The sequence below is a fragment of the Dasypus novemcinctus genome, chromosome 7, assembly GCF_030445035.2.
Source record: "Dasypus novemcinctus isolate mDasNov1 chromosome 7, mDasNov1.1.hap2, whole genome shotgun sequence".
Lineage (NCBI taxonomy): Eukaryota > Metazoa > Chordata > Mammalia > Cingulata > Dasypodidae > Dasypus > Dasypus novemcinctus.
In genome coordinates, this window is record NC_080679.1 from 2282972 (window position 1) to 2299152 (window position 16181).

General features: G+C 53.8%; 1 protein-coding gene and 1 non-coding gene across 4 annotated transcripts in view; both read right to left on the reverse strand.

Moving 5' to 3' along the window:
* The window catches only part of LOC101414911 (ubiquitin carboxyl-terminal hydrolase 2-like), a 93345-nt gene that overhangs the window by 59117 nt on the left and 18047 nt on the right, over positions 1 to 16181 (reverse strand). The window lies entirely within an intron of this gene.
* On the reverse strand, positions 2063 to 2169 carry LOC131279332 (U6 spliceosomal RNA). Its single transcript, XR_009186702.1, has one exon. It is a non-coding gene; the product is annotated as a U6 spliceosomal RNA (small nuclear RNA).

Here is a 16181-nt window from a genome sequence, read left to right on the forward strand (position 1 = left end):
ACCTTGTAATAGGAAACGGCTTCATGAAATTCACATCCAAAGCATGAGCAGCAAAAGCACATATACATAAATGGGACCTCCTCAAAATTAAAGCCTTTTGCACCTCAAAGAAGTTTGTCAAGAAAGTGAAAAGACAGCCTACCCAATGGGAGAAAATATTTGGTAACCATGTAAAAGATAGGAGACAAATATCCTGCATATACAAAGAAATCCTGTATCTCAAAAATAAAAAGACAAACAACCCATTAAGAAAAGATCAAGAGATTTGAACAGACACTTCTCCAAAGAAGAAATACAAATGGCTATAAAGCAGATGAAAAGATGTTTCAAATTTCTAGCTATTAGGGAAATGCAAATCAAAATCATGAGATGCCATCTTACTCCCTTAAGAGTGGAAGCTATCAAATAAACAGAAGACAACAAGCGCTGGAGAGGATGCGGAGGAATGGGAACACTCATCCACCACTGGTGGGAATGCAGAAGGATCCAGTCACTCTGGAGGATGTTTTGGTGGTTTCTCAAAAAACTAGCTATAGATTTGCCTTATGACCCAGCAATTCCACTGCTAAGTATATACCTAGAAAAACTGAAAACAAGGACAGAAACCGATATATACACACCAATGTTCATAGCGGCATTATTCACTATTGCCAAAAGCTGGAATCAACCCAAATGCCCATCAACACATGAATGGATAAAGAAAATGTGGTATACTCATACAATGGCATATTAATCAGCTGAAAGAAGCAGTACAGTACAAACATTTGGGATAACATGGATGAATCTTGAGGACCTTATGTTGAGGAAAGCAAGCCAGACATTGAAGGACAAATACTACATGACCTCTCTGATACCAAATAAGCAAACCCGTCTGTCTTAGAGAGCTAGAGACTGGATAATAGACTTACAAGAACTTGGAGGGGGGAGAGAAAGGTTGTGAGGTGATGGCTATGTGGGTGAAATCTATGGTAAAGTGGAGGTAAGTATTTGTACAGGGAAGGGATAAGATGTGGGCATAGGGATAACTTTGTGTGGGGCTTTGCAGGCTTGAGGGGGGCTAGGGTTGGGAGGATTGGTCAGATGGCTTAAGGAACTGGGGGATGGCTGGGGGAACAGTTGAACATGGGAGATTGTCATAGATGTGGTTGAAACTGTAATGCTGAGAAAACTCTTTAGAAAATATTGTAAGGAAGGATTACCTGTTCAAGGTGCTTAAGGGGAGGCATACGGCACAGGGGCAGGCTTCTAGGGAGTGTGTGAGGGCTCATCTTGTCATAGTGTGTTATATCATTGGGTGTAGACCCATACAATGAGTGGGAAGGTGTACCCACATCCTGGGGAGGCCTGATGTTCTGAAATAGAGGGAATTGTGTCTCTCAAGAGAATAGGTGGCTTCCAATGAGGGCGGACGGCTATTATGTAAAACCCTTAGCATTGTTGCAAGTATCTGTGAATCTGGACCTTCAAGCAGGGAAGCTTGGTTGTCACTGTGGGTTCTGAGGGGAGGAGGAAAGAGGAATAGAATAGATGGAAGCAGGGTAACTGGGAGGGCAATGGAAGTGCTCCACAAGATCATGCAATGATGGATATAGGACATGTTAAATTACACCAAAAATGTATAAAAGTCTAAAGGCCAAAATATAAACGATAATGTAAAACATAAGATAAATGAAAATTTAGAAAATTGTACAGTCTAAAATATAAAGCATAAGGTAAACCCAAATGGAACCATGTTTGATAGCTACATGTCAATATCTGTTCATCAGCTGTAGCAAACAGAACATGAACATGTAAAAAAATCATAGCTGGGAAAGTGGGGAAAGGGTTTGATGTTGGATGTATGGAAGTCCCTATATTGTATATGTGACTTTGCTGTGATCTAAAACTTTTCTGAAGACAAAATTTTAAATTAGAAATAAAAGAAAGGATGTAGACACTGAGAAAGAAATGAAAGAAATTGCCTTGCCACTACACATATATATCACCTATTACAGTGATGAAATGCAAAACGTCAAAAACAAAGTTTTATGATATTTTTCACTTTTTTAAAAAAGATTTATTTAAAAATACCGAATGCTTCACGAATTTGCGTGTCATCCTTGCGCAGGGGCCATACTAATCTTCTCTGTATCGTTCCAATTTTAGTATATGTGCTGCCAAAGCGAGCATAATATTTTTCATTTTTTAAAACCCCAATTTATTTTTACTTTGTGTTAGTTTTTCTAAATTAGTATGTATTCTATTTCTAATCTTTAAACCTATCACTACTATTTCATTTTCCTATTAATTGAATTTGGCAATATATTAGGCTTCATTTTTGAGGAAGTTTTGGACCACAAAGGGGTTCAACTATGGCAGGGGAGGAATGCTTGTGTGGGGTGTTATTGATGGGGGACACAGGGTTGGGAGGGAGTTCTCCAGGGCAAGTATATAGTGTACAAAAAAATGTCCAGGTATATGTTGAGTATTTTCATACCATTTACCATTACAATCGACAACTGAGGGCATGCTGAGTTCCTAGCCAGGGGAGCTCTGTCACATTCCCCAATGGAACAGCAATAATCCACTAAGAATAAGAGCAAAGACAAGTGAAGAAGGATGCTCTAGTGATGAGCCCTTGACATTATGACTATGCTCATGAGCCTGTGTGCCTGAAATTTCAACTAGGCCTAGAGCTCCAGGGTGCCTAAGAGTTACCTCCTGAGATCCTCCAGCCCCTCTCTAAACCAAAATCAGCATTTAAGCACATGGGACTTGACTCCCGGGTGTCCCCTGCTCCCACCCTGCCTTTCGCTTCCTTATACTTTGCCCGCCTGTTCCTCGTAACCTCCCTGTATTATGGCCCTTCTCAGCAGCAGTTTGTGCTGCTGCCTCCCTCTGCCCCTCCTCCCAGCCACTGTTATCTTCCCCCTCCCAGCCGATCGCTGTTCTCCCCGCCTCATTTCAACCGCCCTCATCCCGTATCCGCCCCGGCACAACCTCGGAAACAACCCCCTCTGCCATCAATGGCTTACGTCATAAACCGCAGGTCCGCCCTTGCCTCTGCAGCCAATCCTCAGCTGCCCCGCGGACATGCCCCTCCCACAACCTCCCCGCCTCCATGACACTATAAAACCCCATGTACTTCCCGAATAAAATCAGACCTGCGCATAGACCTCGTCTCCGTGGTTTTTCCTCCATCGAACCGCGCGTCCCCCAAGCCTTGAGCCGCCCGCTGCCGCCCCGGTCCGGCCGTGGCGTAGGCCAGATCCCCGGCAGCGACTCGCCTGCAGCAACCTGCCTGCAGTGCCGCAGCGGAGGCCAACACCCGGGAATGAGCCTCTCTGGCACTGAGGGATTACTAACAATAATTAACTGGTGATGCAACTAGAAAAAGACCTTGCATAAAAGGGGGAAATGATAAAGACAAATGAGTATATATGGTTAAGGGTCTTCAAAAACAAGTCAAGAGGTCATCAGAGGGGTTGCGCTTACACACACCTTAGTAGGACCCCAGAGACCGCCAAAGTAGATACAACCCCAGGTACTGATGCTCCTGAGGGCTTTGGAGACACACAGGATCTACAGTCATGGCAGTTGGCTCTGGAGTTCAGTGCCTTGTCAGTGGGCCCTACTTTGGAATTTGTGTTCCTGAGTGTGATGGAGTTGGACTCAGATGTGACCTTTCTACACATGACTCTTTGGTCACTTTTACTGAATCTGTGGTTGGCACTGGGGTTGGTGTATATACAGGAGACTTCAACCTCTGCACTGGCCATGTGCCAGCTGGGCCCTGAGCCTCAGCAGAGTTGCAGTTCCTACTCTCTGATTGTTGAAATTGCACAGGTCGGCTAACAGGGAGGTCAGCCACCACACCAGGGAACCAAGAGTGCCTACAACTCCAAGCAGGAAAATCACATCCATCAACCATGTGAGATCTAAGCCCCCCTGATATAGAGGTGGAGTGGACATCATCATCCCAGGGTCCACAGGATGGAGGAATTAAATATGGAATAGAATAAACTTACTGGTATTCTACTATAGAACTATTGTGACTAGTAATGGAATCAACTGTAGCACTGATGTGGAGAAAGTGGTCATGGTAGCTGCTGAGGGCAGGGAGAGGGAAGAAGAGATGTGATGTGGGGGCATTTTCAGGACTTGGAGTTTTCCTAAATGATATTGCAGGGACAGATGCTGGACATTATATATCTTGCCATAACCCACTAAATGGACCGGGAGAGAGTGTAAACTGCAATATAAACCATTATCCATGTGGTGCAGCCGTTCTCCAAAATGTAGTCACCAAATTCACTGAATGTGCCACAATGAAGAAAGGCTGTTGATGTGGAGGAGTGGGGGTGTGGGGTGTGGGGTATGTTTTAGTGTAACATTTTTTGTGATCTATGTATTTTTTTTTTAAAAGACAATTGAAAAAAAAAACTCTCGGGAAGTAAAGAAAAACTTGGCACTTACTGGCTGCAGCGCCCAAGTCCAGGATCCACCAACTTGGGGTCGTGCGGATCGTGTGGCCTGACGGTCACCCTGTCTCCCAGGAAAGGGGCAGCCCAGGGTTCCAAGTCCCCGTCAGCTGGGCCCATCATCACCCTGACCTTGACCCATTTTACAAGGGGGGAGACAGAAGCTCTGGGACTTGGGCCATTGCCAAGTCAGCAGCAGCAAGAGAGGGAGGGAATCGAGGACCTTGCTGGGAATCCCCCGCAGAGCTGGCAGGGGCTGGAGGGAGCCGGGCTGGGGGGCCTCTGGGGGTCTCTGGCAGCTGGTCCTGGGCTCTTGGCCCCTCAGGCAGCTCAGGTGGGAACCAGGGCCCTGAGGGTGCAGGGCGGGGCCTGGGGGAGAGGAAAGGGCGGAGCCAGAGCTGGGAGGGGCAGGCCCACCCTCCCCAGGGGCTGCAGGGGTGCAGGTTGAGGGGCAGGGTCCCAAGCCCCCCTCGCCTCCAGCCTCCCTGAGCCCCTTGTCCTGCCAGCGCCCATCAGAATGGCACCAGGGGCACGTGCACAGCTCCCGGGTTGGGAGTGAGGACTGGAGCTGGGCAGAGGGCGACGGCCTGCCCGTGGGGCCAGAGGAGCGTCCCCCAGGCCTGTCCTGACCACCGCCTGCCGGTCAGCTCCGGAGCAGCCAAGGGGATTCCAGGAGGATCCCGCTGTGCCCACCCCACCAGCTCCCCGACATCTCGGGCGCTGCAGGGCGCTGAGGAGGGACCAGCCCCACGCTCGGGTCCTGCCCTCATGGGAGCCGTTGCTCTGCCTGTACGTGGTGCCCACGTGCATGTGAGTGTGAGAGGGCACCGTGTGCAGGGGCGTGCGCAGGTGTGCATGCCCGTGTGCACTGGTGCGTGCGTGGGAACCTGCATGGCCTCTGTGTATTTATGTGCCTGTGCAGGAGGGGTGCACACCTGCGTGCTGTGCTCACACGCCCCACGCATGCCCAGCCATGCGTGTCCATGCGCATTGAGGCGCGTGTGTATGTGCAGGTGCTTGTTATGTGTGTGTGTTTATGTGTCGTGTGTGTTGTGGACCTGAGTGTGTGCGAGCCTGTCTGCACATCTACTGTGTGCCTGTGCATGCACGTGTGTGTGCTTGTGCATGCCTGTGCATGCGTGTGTGTGCGTGCATACGTCTGGCATGTGAGGAGTGTAGGGGAAGGCACACGAGGTTTTGGATTCCCTGAAAGCAGACCTCGTGCCGTCTTCTCGGGCCAGGTGTCCCCTCAGAAGGGCGCCCCAGGGAGGAGGGTGCAGGGGGGGACCAGGGCGTCTACGCGGGGCGAAGGATGAGGGACCGTCCATGAAGGGGGTGGGGCTCGCATTGGGGGACCCTGAGACCCCAGGACTGGGTGCGACCTGGTTCTCTCTGTGCTCTGGCCCACGGCTGAGGGTCCGGGGTGTGGCTCGCGGCCTTGGGGCTGATGGCAGTGGTGGCAGCAGGCCCCGAGTCGAGGCTGAGCTCACGGGGAACCCTCCTCGAGGCCGTGGCCAGAGGCAGAGACGGCCTGCCCGGGAGTGGACAGGGCCCCGAGGCGCCTGCCCGGCGGGGAGGTTTGGGGGCGGGGCTGGCCCGGAGCCCAGGCTGGGCGAGGGGAGCACCACGGAGGCCGGCAGGAGGAAGGGGCTTCCCCCGCGTCCACTCCACCCCGCGGCCTCGGCCGGCCACACGGGCAGGTGCAGGCAGGTGGCGCCGTCCTCCTGTGCCCGAGCACGGCCCTGCCCTCCAGGCGGCTCCCACTGGGGGTGTGGGGTAAGGCCAGAGGGCAGCAGGGACACCGGCAGGACCACGGCCGTGGAGGACCCGCCGGACACGCACCCCAGGGCACACACAAGGACACACAGAGATGGAGGAGCACACGCTCGCAAGACCACAGAGGGGACAGAAAGCAAACGAGCAAGGACACAACAGACACACGGTCACTCAAGCACACACACACACACACACACGGTCACACGACACAGGCTCACAACCCGCAGTCCCCCTGCTCTTCCGGGAGCGGGGAGGAGCTTGGCCTCCGAGGCAGGGCTGGGACCGGGAGCTGCCCAGGAAAGGAAAGTGAAAGTGGAAGGGCCGCCAGGACCAGCCCTGCCCAGCCTCCCCCCGCCCGGGCGCTGCCTGCTCCGCTCCCAGGGCCAGCGGCAGCTCCTGCCCCAGCGCAGCCTCGCCGCCCGGAGCGCCTGTGTGACTGTCCGTCAGTCCAGCTTCAGAGGGGGAAGATGTTGTACCAGGTGGTGGTGCATGGTCTCAGGGGCCGGGACGTGGTGGTGGACGTGGCCAAAGCTGAGGACGAATTCAAGCAAATGACAGTGAAGCAGTTGATGAACTTGGTGGCCCAGAAAATGTTAAAATCAGGTGATCAGGGGGGCGGGGTGGGACAGGGGGGGCGTCCAGGGGCTGGGGGCAGGGTGCGCCCTGGGTCAGCTTCCATGCTGTGGGTGGCCCGAGGCTCCGTGGGTGCTGGGCGGCCTCCTTCCTGGGCGCCTGGAGCTGGGCCGATGGCCAGGTGGGCTGGTCGCCCTCGGCAGAGGCCCCTCCCTGACGTGACGGCGTCCAGAGCCGCTGTCGCCCCTTCCTCCACCTCCCCTCCTGCTGGCCTCCTCCTGCCCCCAAAGCCAGGTAGGCGTGGGTGTGGCCTCCTGCTGGGCCAGGTGCAGGCTGCAGGGGCGCTCAGCTCTCACCTGGGACAGGCTCCAGGGGGGCTGGGCGCCCGGACCCTCACGATCTTGGGAAGATGATCTCTCCTCTGCCACCTCCTCCACCAGAAGCCCCCACCCCTGTCTTGGGGACGGCAGCCAGGTGACCCCAACTCCACTCTGAGATCTGGGGACCCAGTCCCAGGCTAACCCCACCCCAAGGCCCAGGGATACCCCACCCACAACTTCTGTGGCATAGGCCTAGGTTGACCCTTGACCCTGACATCCGGGTGCTCAGGCCCAGGCTGACCCTCCCACCTGCCCGCAGAGTCTTCGGAGTTCACACTGATGTTTGCCAACCAACGTCTGGAGCCAGAGAAGACCCTGAAGTACTATCAGATCAGGAACAAGTCCACCCTCCTCATGGTGGTCAAGCTGCCCGGTGGGGCCTGAGACCACAGCAAGGGCTCCGGAGCCTTGACGGGATCCAAGGGCTCCTCTCCCTGGACAGGTCAGCTGCCTTCAGGACAATGGATGAGCGACCTCCTGGGTTTTCTCCAACAGGGAAGAGAGGGGGGTTGGGGCAATAAATATTCCTCAAGTCGCAGCCTTGGCTACGCCTTTTTGTCTTGCAGATGGGGGAGCACTATCCTGGAATGGGGGAGCATTACCCCGGGGTGGAGCGAACACTGCAGTGTATTGAGAGCCTGCCCAGGTGTTGGGGGGCCCCAGCAAAGTAGGCCCCCCTAGTGGTCGACAGGCCTTGGGAGCTCAGGCTCACACAGGAAGCCCTGGCTGCGCCTCTCCCAAGCCCCGGGCCTGTGTGCGGTTCACTGCTGGGGGCCCAGTGCCCTGTCCCACAGAACCACTGGGCAGGTGGATCGGGACCCCCACCCCCCAGGGCATCTCCTTCCCAGGGTGCTGGGCCTCCTTTCCCAGCTGAGGGCAGAGAGCAACACCTGCAGGTGTCCAGGGCCCCAGGCCCCTTCCCTGGGCTGGCACCTGCACCCAGAGCTCCCCCTTCAGGCATGGGGGCACAAGGCTCAACCTTGGGGTGGTGGCAGGACCTGAGCTGAGCTGTGGGCCCTGGGCTGCAGGTGACGTGGGTTCTCCTGCACCGTTAGGGGCCAGCACAGGGAGGGTCTCCTGGGGGCAGGCCCTGAAGGGTGGGCAGAGGGGCACAGGGACCCTCTCCTGGCACAGGGACCCTCCCCTGGCCCAGCTCCCTGAGGGCATTGTCGTGCAGGGCAGACCCCCAGGGCTGCCTCCGCCTGACCCGTCCACCCCGACCTTGGCAGACAGTCCCTTAAAGAGGTCCCTGGACGTGGCTCGGCCTCCTTGGACCTGCTCTCCCGCCACCCCCTTGGCTGCACCCTAACTTGGTCCTGGGTGGTTTCCTCTCTGTGGGGCTGGTCACTTCCTAGAAGACCCACTCCTGCCCTGAGCCTCTGACCTCGGGGTGGTGAGCAGCCTCCGGGTGTGAGCAGTGGATGTGAGACCCTGCCCAGGACAGCCTGCTGGGGTCCCAGATGGGGGCGGGACCTCAGGGGAGGGCGGAGCTGGGGGCAGGCAGCGAGGTCCACATAAGGGACACCTGCCCTACCCGCCAGTCTCCCATCACTGACCTCAGGCAGGAGAGCCCCTGACACCCCACAGGCCCCAGAGAGGTCTGGCTGGGACACTGGCCATGGCCACCTGCAGGCCCTTGGGGGGCGCTGACCTCCAGCTCCAGGAAGCCACGGGAGACCCTGGGCCCCCATCCGTCACGGGGTGGGTGGGAGGGGGTGCATGGAGGGTTCCAGGGGGAGAGGGGCGCTCAGGAGGGTGGGCGGAGACAGTGGGGGGGATTGGGGCCTGTGCAGGGCCGTGGGGAGTGCTAAGCAGAGTGTTCTGAGAGCCGTAGGGGGCGCATGTGGGGGCTGCGGGTGGCTGTGCCTGGCTGAGCAGGGCCTGCGGGGCTGTGTGGGGGCTGTGGGGCCCTGAGGGGCCACCATGGGGCTTTGGACAGCAATGGAGCTGACCCCTGGGACCAGGACGACTGGCAGGTGTCCTCCCTCCTGCTCCCCGGGTCTCCCCATCAGCTCTCCAGTGCCCCCCGCCCCCAGCCCCTCCTTGCTGATCCTGGATTTGGGTGGGAGGCAAAAACAGGCTGCCTTGGTTTATTGTTTCTTTGTAGCCTGAAAGGAAATGTTATCCAGGGACAATCTTAGGGGATTTCCCAGCAGAATGTGTGGGCAGGGACTGACGCTGCCCTGAGGGGCAGAGCGGGGAAACCCTCTGCCCTCTCCCAGACCCCACACCCGGCTCCACTGCGAGCTGTCCTCACTGCCCTCAAGGGGCAAACCTCAGCCCTAAGCTCTCAGGCACAATGGCTCATCTCTCCTGGGAGCCATGTTCTTTCTGCCACATGGCAGGATAGAAAAGGACAGAGCTCTCTCTTTCTGTGTCTGTCTGTCTGAGTCCATTTGTATCAGACCCAGAAGGGTTTGAAGGCCCAGCCTGAGTAAGCCACTGACATGGTCAAATCAAAAGCCTAATCTCACATGTAATCTAATCAAAGTCACTCAGCTGGACTTAATGCAGTCAAAGGGTAGCACGCCCCGGGGAATTGTTTAGTTGACAAACATAATCTTTCCCTTTCTGAGATTCATAAAATAATTTCAACCTGCCACACTGCGTGAGGGCTGTGTTCTCGGTGATCCCACATCCCTGAAAGTATCAAAAGCTTTGGTACTCAGAAGTACTAAAGTCTTGGTACTCCGATTAGAGTACTTTGGTGAAAGATTTCCAGCGGATTTTGAACAGGACAGATATGAGCATGAAGCTCTTCTATGAGACTCGGAAGTGTTTCTGCAGAGGCCCTTGTTCTCCTGCCCCTTCTGGAACCTTGAGCACAAGCTGAGTCAAGTACACAGAAAATATGTCTTGGTGAAACAAGGAGACAAAGATAAAGGCAAAATTCTCAGACCTCCAGGCAAAAACACCAAGGCACTTGGGAAGGAAACAAAATCAGGCAGGCTTCAAACTTTATTACCACAATATAAAAGCAAGAAAAAAGAGGAGTGACATTTTTAAGGAAAATTTATGAAGAAAGCACGAGCCCAGAATTTATATACAGACAAAAGACAAGGTTCTGGAGAAACAGGACATTAAGCATGCAGGAACTTGGGATGGTCATCCAGGGGATAAGATTGAACAAAGGGGGTGGCTGGGCAACCTACCAAAAGGATGGATGTTGAGTAGAGGACATTATTAGTGGTAGAAGCAAGACTGTAAGAAGTGTGGGTATAAACTCGGGAGGGCAGGAAGGGAATGGTTTGTGTTCTGACAGAGGAGAAATGACAAGGTTCAAAGACTGGAGGAGAATGAAGAGAGAAAAGCGTGAAGTGGATTCAACTATTTGTTGCTGAAGTCGGGGCATGATGGATTCCTCTAGATTCTTGCCTATGTTACATAAAAGAATATAAGAACATGCCAGTTTATTTAGGCCAGTAAAAAGAATTTATTGAAGAATGGGAGAAAAGAACAGAATGGGAGAAAAGAATAGCGTTTATTGAGAAATGGGAGAACAGAACAAAATTATGCATCTAAGGTACAGATGAGGGCTCCTCCCGGCAGGGAGAGCGTTTGGGCTTGTGGGCCTACCCTTATGAGCCATTATTCGCTCCTCCCCTTCCTAACATGGAGAAAGGGCCCCAGCTGCTCGCTCTTCTGATTGTTTACCCCACCTGCCAGTTTTCAGGGGCCAATGGTGAGGCCATTTGAAGGTATCCAGGCTTCCCCTTGACCCCAAATGGGACCTCGTTGAAATGGGATCTTGTGGCCAGGTCTCACCAGCTTTATTTCTTGGCATCTGGATCAGGTTTCATGGCCACTCGTGGCCATGTTTTCGGCCAGGTCTCAGCTGTGGTTCAGCTGTCTTTCCTTTCCCGAAACTAACCTGCCTCATTGCCACAGAGGTGATAGCGAAAGGAAATCATTTACATAAAGGGCTAAATAAAGAAAGGCTGCCTGAGGACATTACATCATGTTATCAGTGCAAAGGTAATGAAGGACCCGAAAATAATACAAATTGTCCAAAATTACAAAAATAATTCAAATACCTTATGGTGAAAGAAATTCAGTAAATATCATGTAATATGCAGAGAAGATAACATAAAATCCCACGCAGAGTTGAGACCAAATATATCAATCATGACAATAAGTGTAAATGGACGTGACTCACCGGCTTAAAAAAACACTACTTTTAGATTGACTCACAAAGCATTATTCAACTCTTTATATATTTACCTAGCTCTATTGATATATAGGAGAAAGCAGAAAGGCTAAAATAAAGAAATAATAATGCAGCAGGGGTGGTCATCCTGATATCAAACAAGGTAGACTCCATGCCCAAATGTACAAAATGTGAGAAGATGAATTTATAATGTCAAAGGCCATGATTTAAGATGAAGGTATAATAGTTGGGAATATCTCTGCACCTAATAACTCCACAGCCACCATCACATAGCAGAGATGCAAAGAGAAATAGAACCATTCAAATTACAAACCGTTCTCAGTCTAAGATAGGCCAAATGAAAAAATATAAGCAAGGACACAGAATACTTAATCAACACATCCAAATAAAATAGACTGTAAGGATATATTTTAAACTCTAAAACATGGTAATAGGGAATATTGCCAAGTAGACTTGCAACAGTCCTGATATATGACCATATTAAAGATCATAAAGGAAATCTCATACAGTAGCAGTTTGATATTATTGAGGAATTCCAAAAAGAAATACTGGATTATGTTTGTAAGCTGATCTTTTCCTCCAGGCATATTAGATTATACTGGATTCATAGGTTTACTTGATTAAGTAATTATGTAAACCTTTTGTGCCAGTAGGGCATTGAGTCCCCACGGGGTGGGCGGGGACTCACAGATAAAAGGCATGGCAAAGGGCAGAGTTAAGGGTTCTTAATGTTGGAGTTTGACGCTAAAGTCTCAAGCTGGAGGCACGGGAAAGAGACAGAGCCATTCACCTGAGAGGCTACAGCTGCCCTTGTGGAGAAAACAGAGGAGCTGAGCCCAGAGGAACCCAGGAAGCCTGAGCCCTGGCAAATGTCGGCAGCCATCTTGCTCCACCATGTGGAATAGACTTTGGGGAGGGAAGTAACTTATGCCTTATGGCCTGGTATCTGTAAGCTCTACCCCAAACAAATACCCTCTATAACAAACAACCAACCAATTCTGGTATTTTGCATCAGCACCCCTTTGGCTGACTAATACACAAAGCCATTTTCTAGTCACAACTCAATGATAATAGAAATTAAGCCTCTTTTTAAAAAATGTCCTTCTACCTGGGTATTTAAAACACAGGGAAGCAGACTTGGCCCAATGGTTAGGGCGTCCGCCTACCACATGGGAGGTCCGCGGTTCAAACCCCGGGCCTCCTGACCCATGTGGTGAGCTGGCCCACACTGCCACACAGGGGTGTTCCCTGCATAGGGGAGCCCCACGTGCAAGGAGTGCACCCCGTAAGGAGAGCCGCCCAGCACAAAAGAAAGTGCAGCCTGCCCAGGAATGGCGCCGCCCACACACCGAGCAAAAAGAAACACAGATTCCTGGTGCCACTGATAAGGATAGAAGCGGTCACAGAAGAACACACAGCAAATGAACACAGAGAGCAGACAACTGGGGGTGGGGGGGTAAGAAATAAATGAAAAAATAAAACTTTAAAAAAAAAACAAAAGAAAACACACATACCACACATAGTCATCTGAAATCAAAATTACAAAAGTTATTTGGAATTTACACAAATTGCCATTGAAAACACTGCGTATCAGGGTGTAATAAAGAAGTAATCAGGGAAAAACTAGTGGCTTTCCGTATTTACATCAATAAAGATGGAAAGGATGAAAGGAAAAAAATATTCACCAAAAACTAAGAAAAGAATAACAATATTAACTAAATGAAAGAAGAAAAAATAAAAGAAGAAATTAATAATCTTGCTCATCTGCTGCTCTGAGGGCAGCTGTCCTGTCTGAGAGGAGGTGCCCTTGGGTCCCTGTCATGGCTCCGGAGCCCTCACTGTGGCCTCAGGCCCCACCGGGCAGCTGGACCACTGTAGCAGTTTAATACTGATGAATTCCAAAAAGAAATACTGGATAATGCTTGTAATTTGATCTTTACCTGGGCATGATTGAGTTATGATTAGGGCGTTGAGATAAAAGGCATGGCAAAGGACAGAGTTGAAGGTTACTGATGTTGGAGTTTGATGCTGAAGCTTAAGCTGGAGCCCTGGGAAGTAAGCTCACAGAGAAAGAAGTCAGCCCCAGGAAGAGAGCAACCCTGAGCCCAGGAAGAAGCAATCCCTAGGAGGAAAGGAACCTTGAACCCAGAGAAAAGCAAGACCCTGGAACGTAGGAACCCAGGAAGCCTGAACCCTGGCAGACGTCGGCAGCCATCTTGCTCCAATACGTGAAAATAGACTTTGGTGAGGGAAGTAGCTTATGCCTTATGGCCTGCTATCTGTAAGCTCCTACCCCAAATAAATACCCTTTATAAAAACCAACCAATGTCTGGTATTTTGCATCAGCACCCCTTGGCTGACTAGCACAGCCACCATGAGGAGGGTGGACTTGCTCCTGATCTCATAGTACTTCAGGGTCTTCTCTGGCTCCAGACGTCGGCTGGCAAACATCAGTGTCAAGACCTTAGACTCTGGGTACAGGGAGGTGGTCAGCCTGGGCCTGGGGCCTTGGATGTCATGGACAAGGATCAGCCTGGGCCTGGGTCCCCAGAACTTAAGGGTTGGGATGTCAGCCTAGACTGGGTCCCTGGATCTCAGGGGTTGGGGTGTCAGCCTAGACTGGTCTCTGAGCCTTGCGGGGGGTGGGGAGGGTTAGCCTGGGCCTGGATCCCCGGATCTCAGAGTGGAGTTGGGGTCACCTGGCTGCTGTCCCCAGGACACGGGGTGGGGACTTCTGGTGGAGGAGGCGGCAGAGGACAGATCATCTTCCCAAGACCGTGAGGGTCCGGGCGCCCAGCCCCCCTGGAGCCTGTCCCAGGTGAGAGCTGAGCGCCCCTGCAGCCTGCACCTGGCCCAGCAGGAGGCCACACCCACGCCCACCTGGCTTTGGGGGCAGGAGGAGGCCAGCAGGAGGGGAGGCTGGAGGAAGGGGTGACAGCGGCTCCAGACACCGTCATGTCAGGGAGGGGCCTCTGCCGAGGGCGACCAGCCCACCTGGCCATCAGCCCAGCTCCAGGTGCCCAGGAAGGAGGCTGCCCAGCACCCACGGAGCCTCGGGCCACGCAATGTGGACCCCACACTTAAGACTGTGTTTCGACCTCACTGGGAACAGAGGGGGAGGGGCTGGCGGTGCTTGTAGCCATTTTGCACTGTCTATGAATTCCCAAAGTAGATGTTGCATTACGTGTGTAAACTGGTCTGTTCCCCTGAGCGTGACTGAATTACGGTTAGGGCTTTGGGCCCCGTCAGTAGGACGTGGAGGCTCCTCCCCCACTTGGTGGGCCGGGACTCACAGAGAAAAAAGACATGGGAAAGGGCAGACTTGAACATCTTAATGCTGGAGCCCCAGGAAGTAAACACACAGAGAAGCAGATGAAAGAGAAGAGAGAGAGAAAGGCTCCACTAGACGAGGCAGAGGCCCAGCAAAGAGGGACAAGCCCTTCGCCTGGCAGTTGACAGCTGAGCTTGTGGAGAGAGTGGAGCGGCCGAGCCCGGAGAAGAACGAGCCCGGAGAGAGACGAGGCGCGTCCCAGGCTGTGGTTGCGATGGAAGGAGCTGGGGCCACGGGCCCGTGGGGGACAGCCGGGCCCTCGCAGACGTCGCCTGCCATCTGGTGCCAACACGGGGCCACAGACTCTGGGTGAGGGGTACCTCTTACGGTTTCTTGACTTGGACTCCTTAGGGCCTTGTGACTGGAAGCTTCTACCCCAAATAAAGACCCTTTACAACAGCCAACGGATTCCCGGTACTTGGCATCAGCACCCCATTGGCTGGCTAACAGGGTGGTGGTGGATGCCGATGGCTTCGCCTCGCTCATGACAGCTCCCGGGCAGTCACTCGCCGGTGGGACAGGGTTGCTGGGTGACCTGACCCTAGTGGCCTGCAGAGGAGGGCTGGCCTGGCCTCTGGACACCAACCGGGGCCTCCAGCTGCGGTTTTCTTCTCCAGGTTGCCGCGTGTGAGCAGGGCTCTTCAGGTGCCAGGACTGGGCGCAGGGACCTAAGAGCCTGGGGAGGGGGCAGGAGGGGGAGGAAGGGTCCCGTCCCACAGGCCCCACGACAGGAAGCAGGGCCAGGCTCTCAATAGGCTTTCAGGACCCAGGGCCCATCACCTCCACCCTCACTTCCAACCTGGGAGCTGTGCACCTGCCCAGGGGCCATTCTGATGGGCGCTGGCAGGACAAGGGGCTCAGGGAGGCTGGAGGCGAGGGGGGCTGGCCAGGACCTGCCCCTCCTCCTGCACCCCTGCAGCCCCTGGGGAGGGTGGGCCTGCCCCTCCCAGCTCTGGCTCCGCCCCTTCCCCTCCCAGGCCCCGCCCTGCACCCGCAGGGCCCTGGTTCCCACCTGAGCTGCCCCAGGGGTCAGGAGCCAGGACCAGCTGCCAGAGGCCACAGTGGCCCTGAGCAGGGACCCCGACCTGCCCCTCCCCGCCTCGGAGGAGATGGCCCCGGCCCAGCCCACGACCCTCTGGGAGTTAAAACCCGGACCTGCGTCTGCACGTCTGTCCTGCCCCAGGCAAATCTGCACAAACGTGTGCCGAGACCTGCCAACGTGTCCATCTGTCCGCTTATCTGTGTGTCCGTGAACCCATCTCCCTATCGTCATCACCACCACCCACCACCCATGTAGGAGCCCGTGTGCCCACCCTCCTCCCACCTGCCCATCCATCCCTCCACCCTCCCCTGTCCAGCCCCTGCCAGCATCCTGCACCTGCAGCCAGGAGTCTGCGCCTCTGCAGGGCCGTCCACTGAGTGAGCAGCCCCGGGACCCTGTTCACCCAACAACCACGACTGTGCCCTCCCGCCCACACCCAGGCCCGGCTCCC